The 8,464-nt window shown below is 42.8% G+C and overlaps 1 long non-coding RNA gene across 1 annotated transcript in view; it reads left to right on the forward strand.

Moving 5' to 3' along the window:
* The window catches only part of LOC105985970, a 27,234-nt gene that overhangs the window by 10,708 nt on the left and 8,062 nt on the right, over nt 1-8,464 (forward strand). The gene's annotated exons all lie outside the window — the stretch shown is intronic.

Below are 8,464 nucleotides of genomic sequence, written 5' to 3' on the forward strand. Positions count from 1 at the left end.
TTGGCCTCCCTATCTCTGTTTTCCATCTGTCTTTGCTCTAAGCCAGTCTCTCCTACATCTGCCTTGGAATCCAGGAAGGACAGCACTGGTAGATAAACATCTTGTGATTGGAATTGAGGCTCTCCAGGCAGCAATAGCTCTCTTGTCCTTACCAGTCCCAAGATGATCAACCAGGCCACACTGTGTCCATACTTTGACCAGGACTGTTTACTCATATATACACATTTTACCCTCTGTCCAAGTTCTTCTTCTATTTTAACCTAATGTCAATGCCTATACCGCAAAGATGTACTCAACTGCTTACTTTGCCTCTTTCCATGGTGTGTCTGTGCTGTGTAACAAATCTCCATTCTCTGTGCTTTAGCATACTTTTCTCTTTATTTGGCATATTTATTTGTCACATGTGTCTCCATGACCGTGTCCTGTGTCCTGTCTCCTGACCTTGTCTCTGGTCATCCAATTCAGCCCTCCATTGGAGCTAAATTGGATTGATGGTTTCTGGCTCTCAGACATCCTTGTATGAAATCCACATTGCAGAGATATCAGCACTTTTACAAGATTACTGTCTTGGGAAGACACAGCCAACTTTCTTTTGGCTCGCTTCTATATGAACTCTGGACCAAACCAAGCATATATACTTAAAAAAAATATTTTTGTTGGTCGTGGGGCCTGAACTCTGGGCCTGGGCGCTGTCCCTCAGCTCTTCAGCTCAAGGCTAGTGCTCTACCACTTGTGCCACAGTGCCACGTCCAGCTTTTTCTGCTTATGTGGTGCTGAGGAATTGAACCCAGGGCCTCACATATGCAAGGCAAGCACTCTACCACTGAGCCACCTTCCCAGCCCCCCAAGCAAATATTTTATAGTGCTCAGTTGAAATTAAACATTTCTTATCAAAAGTTTGTTATTGAGATCTATCTGGACTGGTGTAAGTTACTTGGGCTCCTGGAAGGAAAAGCCCAATATGGGGCAACTGAGGAGAAGAGACCTCCATGCACCAGCCAGGCCCTGCAGGCACCTTGGGACAGGGGGAAACAGCCCAGGAAAGGCCTCTGCTGCCCATCAGTCTGCCATCAGTGCAACATGGCACCTCCAGCATGGGCCAAGGGGCCAGCAGAAACCAGACATTGCAGACTGGGGATGTGGAGACTTACATGTCCACCAATCTTCAGTCAGGAGTCAGAACCAATTTCAGGTCAGACCCAGCGACCTTTTCCATGAATAGGTTTTCACAAAAGTTTGTGTTGGAAATGAACTATACAACTTGGTAGGGAAGGACATGAGGAGGGCAAAATCTGGACAAAAATGAAGGAGTGACACTGTTCAAAAGGAAATGTACTCATTACCTGACTCATGTAACTGGATCCCCTCTGTACATGACCTTTACAATAACATTTTAAAAAACTAAAAACAAAACAAAAGAGTCTCATAGACTTTTCAGCTAGCTTCTAACTGATTCTCAGATTTCAACCTCATGAGTAGCTAGGATTACAGGTATGAGAATTCTGGCATCCTACCTCCTTTTGAAAGCCCTTCTACAGCAGTTCTTTTCAAAAACCATTGATGGCTTAACCCTACTGGTTACCAAGTATTGCTAAGTGCTTTCTTGCCTGTTTTTGTTTTGTTTTTCAGTGAAGGCAATGTGAACCCTGCAGAGAGCACATGCTTAAGGATGCCAATATTTTATGATACAGTGGCTCTGGTACCAGTGCAGAAGCTCAAAGAACCTTTCCATCACCATATCACCCTGAATGTGCCTAGTATATTCAGAATCTAAGCCATCTTGGTTAGTACTTGGATGGAAGAAGTTCAAAGAACTGAGATGTAACTTAAGACCCGCATATCACCAGCTCCAAAGTCCACATTGTTCTGTGTCCCAAAGATACTAGCAGGGCTAAGCAGGAACCAGATGAACACAGGCACTCAGTGCATGCATATGAGTGTGCAGAGGTTGAAGACTGTGCTAGGCAATTGGGAAAACTGTAGTCCATTTGGATAAACCTGAGAGAATTGGGAGGGAGGCACAGAGGAGACATCTGAGAGGATGCAGGGCCATCAAGCACAAAGTCTTAGATAATGAACAACGGTTGGTAAGAATCTGGGACTGGGGGTATAATTCAGTGGTAGAGCATGTGCTTGGTATGTGTAAGGTCCTGGCTTGAGGGTATGCCAGCAATGTCAATCCTTCTCCATTCAAAAGAAGAAACACAGGGCTGGGAAGGTGGCTCAGTGGTAGAGCACTTGCCTTGCATGCCTGAGGCCCTGAGTTCGATTCCTCAGCACCACATAAGCAAAAAGAAATGTACTCTTTACCTGACTTATGAGACTGTAACCCCTCTGTAGATCACCTTTATAATAACAATAAAAAAAATTAAAAAAAAAAGAAACACACAGACACACACACATACACACACACACACACACACACAGAAGCAGGGTCTAATTGTTGACAGCCTTTTAGGGAATGGAGTTTTCTTTCTCCACAGGCAGCCACACTGAATGTCTCCATGGGTTTCCTTGTGATTTGTGATGATGTTCTGCGGAAGCTAAATTGCTATTTCAACTTGAAATGATATGAATCATTTTGTGATGAGCTGATTAAATTCAATACAACTATACTAAGATAGGCCAGAGGAAGGTGTAAATTTGTCACTTATACATATGGTCATCTAGCAACATTTTAGTTATCTTGTTTTGATAGTACTACCCAAGAATGGATATAATGGTCAGAACTGGCCTTATAGCCAGAGTCTTTTTTTTTTAATAGAAAACAATTTTTTTAATTAAAAATTAAAAATGTTAAGAATTTTTAATAAAAGGTACCAAAAAAGAGTTCTTTGCTTTTTGGGTGAGATGGGAAGATCCTGTATCTCCCTTGTGTCCAGTCTCTTGTTGGAGTCTCTGGTCTGCTTGTGGTGTTTGATTTTCCTGTAGCGTGGTTGTTTTCTTAAGTCAGTTTGTTTGAGCAGGCAGAAAAATGCTTTGCTTTACCCAGGATTTTGTGATCCTCCTCCTAGGCTAGTTCAATGGGAGGGAGATCTGCTTTGAGTATCACCAAAGAGGCTGATGGCTGTTTCTTCTAGTTTGGAGATGCTATGATGGGGCTAGGTTCTGGGCAGAGATGAGGCCTTTCAGCAAACAGTAGCTTTTCCCTGAGGGGCTAGCTTCTGAGGCAGTCACAGAGCCCAGCCAGGAGCCATTCTCAGGGTTTATTGTTATTGATTTTCTAGGTTGCTGTAGGTAGGGGCAGCCTCTGGTTCTGTTTACCTAGTGAAGAAAGCCACTCCTGGGGCTGGCGCAGGCCTGGGCTGGGTGAATTTTCCCTGGGTGGAGATGAACCTGGCAGGTGAGGTTAAGTTCCTGAGACCTGCTAAATGACTTTTTGTTTTCATCCAATGACTGAGTTGGAGCTAGCTGATCAGCCAGGCCTTTGCCAGTATCAAAGATGGAGATCTCCGGTAGTGGGCAGGGAGGGGTGTCCTTCCCTTCTCTGCTCCCTGAGAAGGAGAGAGGAAGTCAGGCTTCTACTCACACAGGAGTCTGGTTCCTGGGTCATCTCTGTTCTGTGATCTGAAGGATGAAGGTGTCTGCTCCTTGTCAGTTCTTGCTGGTGTTTAGTAAAATCCTCTGGCCTGCTGCATCTGGCGCCTTTGTCCTAGACTATCTGTGTTGCAGGTATGACGGCTCCAGCTGCCACTGCACCCACCACAGCTGCAACCACGGCTGCAGGCAAGTGCTCAGATTTGTCTCCTTGCCTGGATTTTCCCTCTCTGGCCTAACTCTCTTTACTGTGATGGCACACTTGGTGTGATTCTCTGGCTTAGGACTGTTCAAGGGAGCACTAAAACTGCTTTCTATGTGAGAGCTTGTTTAGCTTCCAGCTTCTCCTCCGCTATCTCCCCGGAACCCTAAATTTAAATTTTAAATGATAAATTCTTTTAAAATCGTTTCACTCGGGCACAGATATGGATAGATAAGTGATGTGGGCAGAATCAGAATTATTCAGAAGGTTGTAAATGGATGCTTACCTAGTTTTCTCTTAGCTGGATCATAGAATACAGACTGTCCTAATTGGAAAAAGTTAGCCTTCTGAGATTTTCTGCATATAAACACTCCATCAACATTTTATTAGAGGATTATTCAAGATTAGCTATATGTTGATTGATAATGACTGATCATGACAGAAAGTTGAGGGAAAACCATTTACACTTCAGTGAGGTTCTGATTTGTGCTTCACAAACTGTTATGGAAGCTCTACATGAGAAATCTAGCAGCTGCATTTCCAAAAAGTCCTTGGGTTGTTACACTTTCTGATATTGTCTCAATTCAAGTACTTCTCCTTGAAGTTCCATACTATTCAATAATGCTGTATTAGCTCCTTGTTACAACTTGCAGACTGGTCTCTTTGATGAAATTTCTGCTTTTCAAAATTGCTCTCCAAATTCCATCCACAAACTACATACAAAATTTATCTGAATCATAGAGAGTGTGGGATGAAGGAGCCAGACAGGGCGGGCAAGCTGATTCCACTCAACACCAGCAAGAACCTACAAGGAGCGGACATCTTCATCCGGAGATCTCCATCTTGGATACCAACAAAGCTTGGCGGAGCTGCTAGCTCCAACTCAGGCCTTGGAAGAAAACTAGAGTCATTTAGCAGGTCACAAGAACCTAACTGACCTGCCAGACTCAGCTCCACCCAGGGAAAAGTCATAGCCAGAGTCTTATGACATAAGTGACTGTTTATTACTGTTTCTTGCATTCTTTCGGATCTAGACACGCTCTAGATTTTTTGTTGCTGTTTTTGACTATATTTTCTTTGTTTGTTTGTCGGTCGTGGGGCTTGAACTCTGGGCCTGAGCGCTGTCCCTCAGCTCTTCAGCTCGAGGCAAGCGCTCTACCACTTGAGCTATGGTGCCACTTCCTTTGTTGCTGTTTATTGCTGTTTTTTTGTTTTTATTGTTCATGGCACTTGAACTCAAGGCCAGGGCACTGCCCCGGAGGTGTTTTTTCTCAAGGCTAGTGCTCTACCACTTTGAGCCACAGCTCCACTTCCAGTATTTTGGTGGTTAATTGGAGATAAGAGTCTCACAAACTTTCCTGTCTGGGTTGGCTTCAAACTATACTCAGCCTCCTGAGTAGCTAGGATTATAGGCATGTGCCATCAGCACCTGGAACTTTCTAGGTTTTTTTTGTTTGTTTTGCCAGTCGTGAGGCCTGAACTCTGGGCGTGGGTGCTGTCCCTCAGCTCTTCAGCTCAAGGCTAGCGTTCTATCACTTGAGCCACAGCACCACTTCCAGCTTTTTCTGCTTATGTGGTGCTAAGAAATCGAACCCTGGGCCTTATGCATGCAAGGCAAGCACTCTACAAATGAGCCACCTTCCCAGCCCACTTTCTAGTTTTTGACCCAGTTATTCATCTGGAAAATTGGATCTCATTTAACATTTAAATATATGATAGAAGGAATGTATCTAAGTACTTTTTGCTACTCTTCTCATTCCTTGTTGCTCCAGTGAGTTCCAAATTCAGTTAGAATCTGGCTTATTACTACTTTTTATTACTAGTTTATTATGAATTTTTTTGTGTATATGCCAGTCCCAGTCCTGAACTCAGGGTCTGAATGCCGTCCCTGTGCTTTTGTGCCCTTGGCTAGCTAGCACTCTACCACTTTAACCACAGCTCCACTCCAAGATTTTTGGTTGTTAAGAGATGATAATCTCATAGACTTTCCTGCCCTTGCTAACTTTGAACTGTGAGTCACAGATCTCAGCCTCTTATGGGCATGAGCCACCAGCACTTGGCTTTATTATTATTATTTTCAAATTTCCCTGCTAATGTAGCTGTTCTGTCTCAATGCTGCTTAGCACCAGTACAGTCCATTGAAGTTCACATCAACCAGAGATGAAAGTGAGACTATCTCCAATTTAAACAGCTGGTAATGAAACTGTGTGACTCAAGTGGCAGAGTGTCAGCCTTGAGCAAAAAAGAGACAGTGCTGAAGCCATGAGTTCAAGCACCAGGACCAGCACACGTGTGCATGCGCGCGCACACGCACACACACACACTCAATAAAGTTTAAATTAAAATGTTTACATTTCTCTAAATATGAAAACATGCTCTTTTTTCTTTTTTGTTGGTCATGGGGCTTGAACTTGGGGCCTGATCCCTGACGATGAACTCATTTTTGCTCAAGGATAGTGCTTTACCACTAAGCCACAGAGCCAGTTCTGGTCTCTGATGGTTAATTGAAGATAAGAATCTCAGAGACTTCCCTGCCAGGGCTGGCTTTGAACCATGATCCTCAGGTCTCAGCCCCCTGAGAAGCTAGGATTATAGGCATGAGCCACCAATGTCCAGTTAGCATGCTCTTAAAAGAGAAATGTGGGCCATTCATTCACTTTAGCCTACTCAATACTAGGATTGCAGATGTGTACTCCCATGCCTAGCTCTAGAGGAACCATTTCATTACTTCTCTTCAGCATATCTGAATTCCACTCTCAGGTTATTCCTAAGTAGAATGAGAACTTGAACACAAGTACTGTGATATTACAAAAAGCAAAACAGCTTTTAAGTGACTAAAAGATGAGTAGCATATACAGTGTAGATACTCTGTGCAAATGAATGATGTCAACAAATACATGGAAATTGGCTAGATCAGCTAAGTCCTTCTGAACTCTAATACTGGGAAGAGATTTGGTACTAATGCTTTGGGCTATGTATGAAGAACCACCATTATCAGGACCCATAGGAACAGAAAAGTCTGGTTTAGTTCAAGGAGATAGAGGTACATGGTATTATGTAAATAGACTCCATTCTGCTATGGTGGTATTATACAGTGAAAATCTGCAGCCGTTTATTTCACAATTTGATGTTATATTTAATTTTTGCAATAATTCTTTTTAGCAGTCAAGTCAAAGAGTACTGAATTTCCCTATCTTAAGAAATGAAATGGGTAATTTTCATGAAATACTGTTGTTCAAAATTAATTCCAGGAAGCTAAAACATGTTATTCAAAGAAGGGGAGGTCAAAAGGTGGGAAGACAAACAAATGTAGGGTAGAGAATACTGTCATTATATTCAATGTACATATGTGAAACTGGAACCAGGAACTTGGGGGGATAAGTGGGACTGGGAAAGATGGGGAGAAGATGGAAGGGATGACATTGGGTTTTTTTTTGGGGGGGTCCGGTCGTGGGGCCTGAACTCTGGGCCTGGGCACTGTCCCTCATCTCTTCAGCTCAAGGCTAGCGCTCTACCACTTGAGCCACAGCTCACTTCTGGCTTTTTTTCTTTTTGCTTATGTGGTGCTGAGGAATCGAACCCAGGGCCTCATGCATGCAAGGCAAGCGCTCTACCACTGAGCCACCTTCCCAGCCTCTGACATTTTTTAAGATGTGTTGTCCTTATAAACTGACATGTTGGATTGAATTCCCTTTGTACAACTACTTAAAGATATTTAAAAAATTATATTAAGGGGGCTGGGAAGGTGGCTCAGTGGTAGAGCGCTTGCCTTGCAAGCCTGAGGCCCTGGGTTTGATTCCTCAGCACCATATAAGCAAAAAGAAAAAAGCCGGAAGTGGTACTGTGGCTCAAGTGATAGAGCACTAGCCTTGAGCTGAAGAGCTGAGGGACAGCACCTAGGTCCAGAGTTCAGGCCCCACAACCGGACCCAAAAAAAAATTATATTAAGGAAAACCAAAATATTGTTACCACCCATTACTGATACTAGTGTTATCTCTCACTAGGTAAAAACCAGAAGGGGCTAAATGATAAGAAAATACCAGTATTACCTACAAGTTAGTTGTTTTTAGTTTTGGTTCCATTTTTGGCATTGGGGATCAAGCCCAGGGTCTCATAAATGATAAGTATGTGATCTACCACTGAGGTAGACACTGGCTCTAAGTTAATAATTATATATAGTACATATTATAAAAAATGCTAACCAAAATCACAATCTAACAAGTGCAACTACAGTTCAACTGCAGTGCAACTTGTAATTTCATTTGATTAAAGGACTTGTTATTCTGTTAGTTTTTCATTTTCAAAGAGTACATGTAGAAGTGTTAAGTCAAAAATAAACTACGTGAAATGCCAGTGGTTCATGCCTACAATCCTAGCTACTCAGAAGACTTTAAAGTATAAGAATCCAGGTTTGAAGCCAGCCTGGATGGACAAATTTGTGAGACTCTTATCTCCAACTAACTATCAAAAGCCAGAGGTAGCCAAGAGCCAGTGTCTCATGCCTGTAATCCTAGCTACTAATGAGGCTGAGATCTGAGGATCAATCCTGGCTCAAAACCAGCTGAGAGGGAAGTCCATGAAACTCATTTCCAATTAACTACCAGAAAACTAGAAGTGGAAATGTAGCTCAAAGTAGTAGAGCACTAACCTTGACAAAAGAGCTCAGAGACAATGCCAAAATCCTGAGTTCAAGCCCTACAACCAACAAAAAAAAAAAAAAAAAAA

Source organism: Dipodomys ordii, unplaced genomic scaffold (assembly GCF_000151885.1).
Source record: "Dipodomys ordii isolate 6190 unplaced genomic scaffold, Dord_2.0 Scaffold32, whole genome shotgun sequence".
In the NCBI taxonomy this organism is placed as follows: Eukaryota; Metazoa; Chordata; class Mammalia; order Rodentia; family Heteromyidae; genus Dipodomys; species Dipodomys ordii.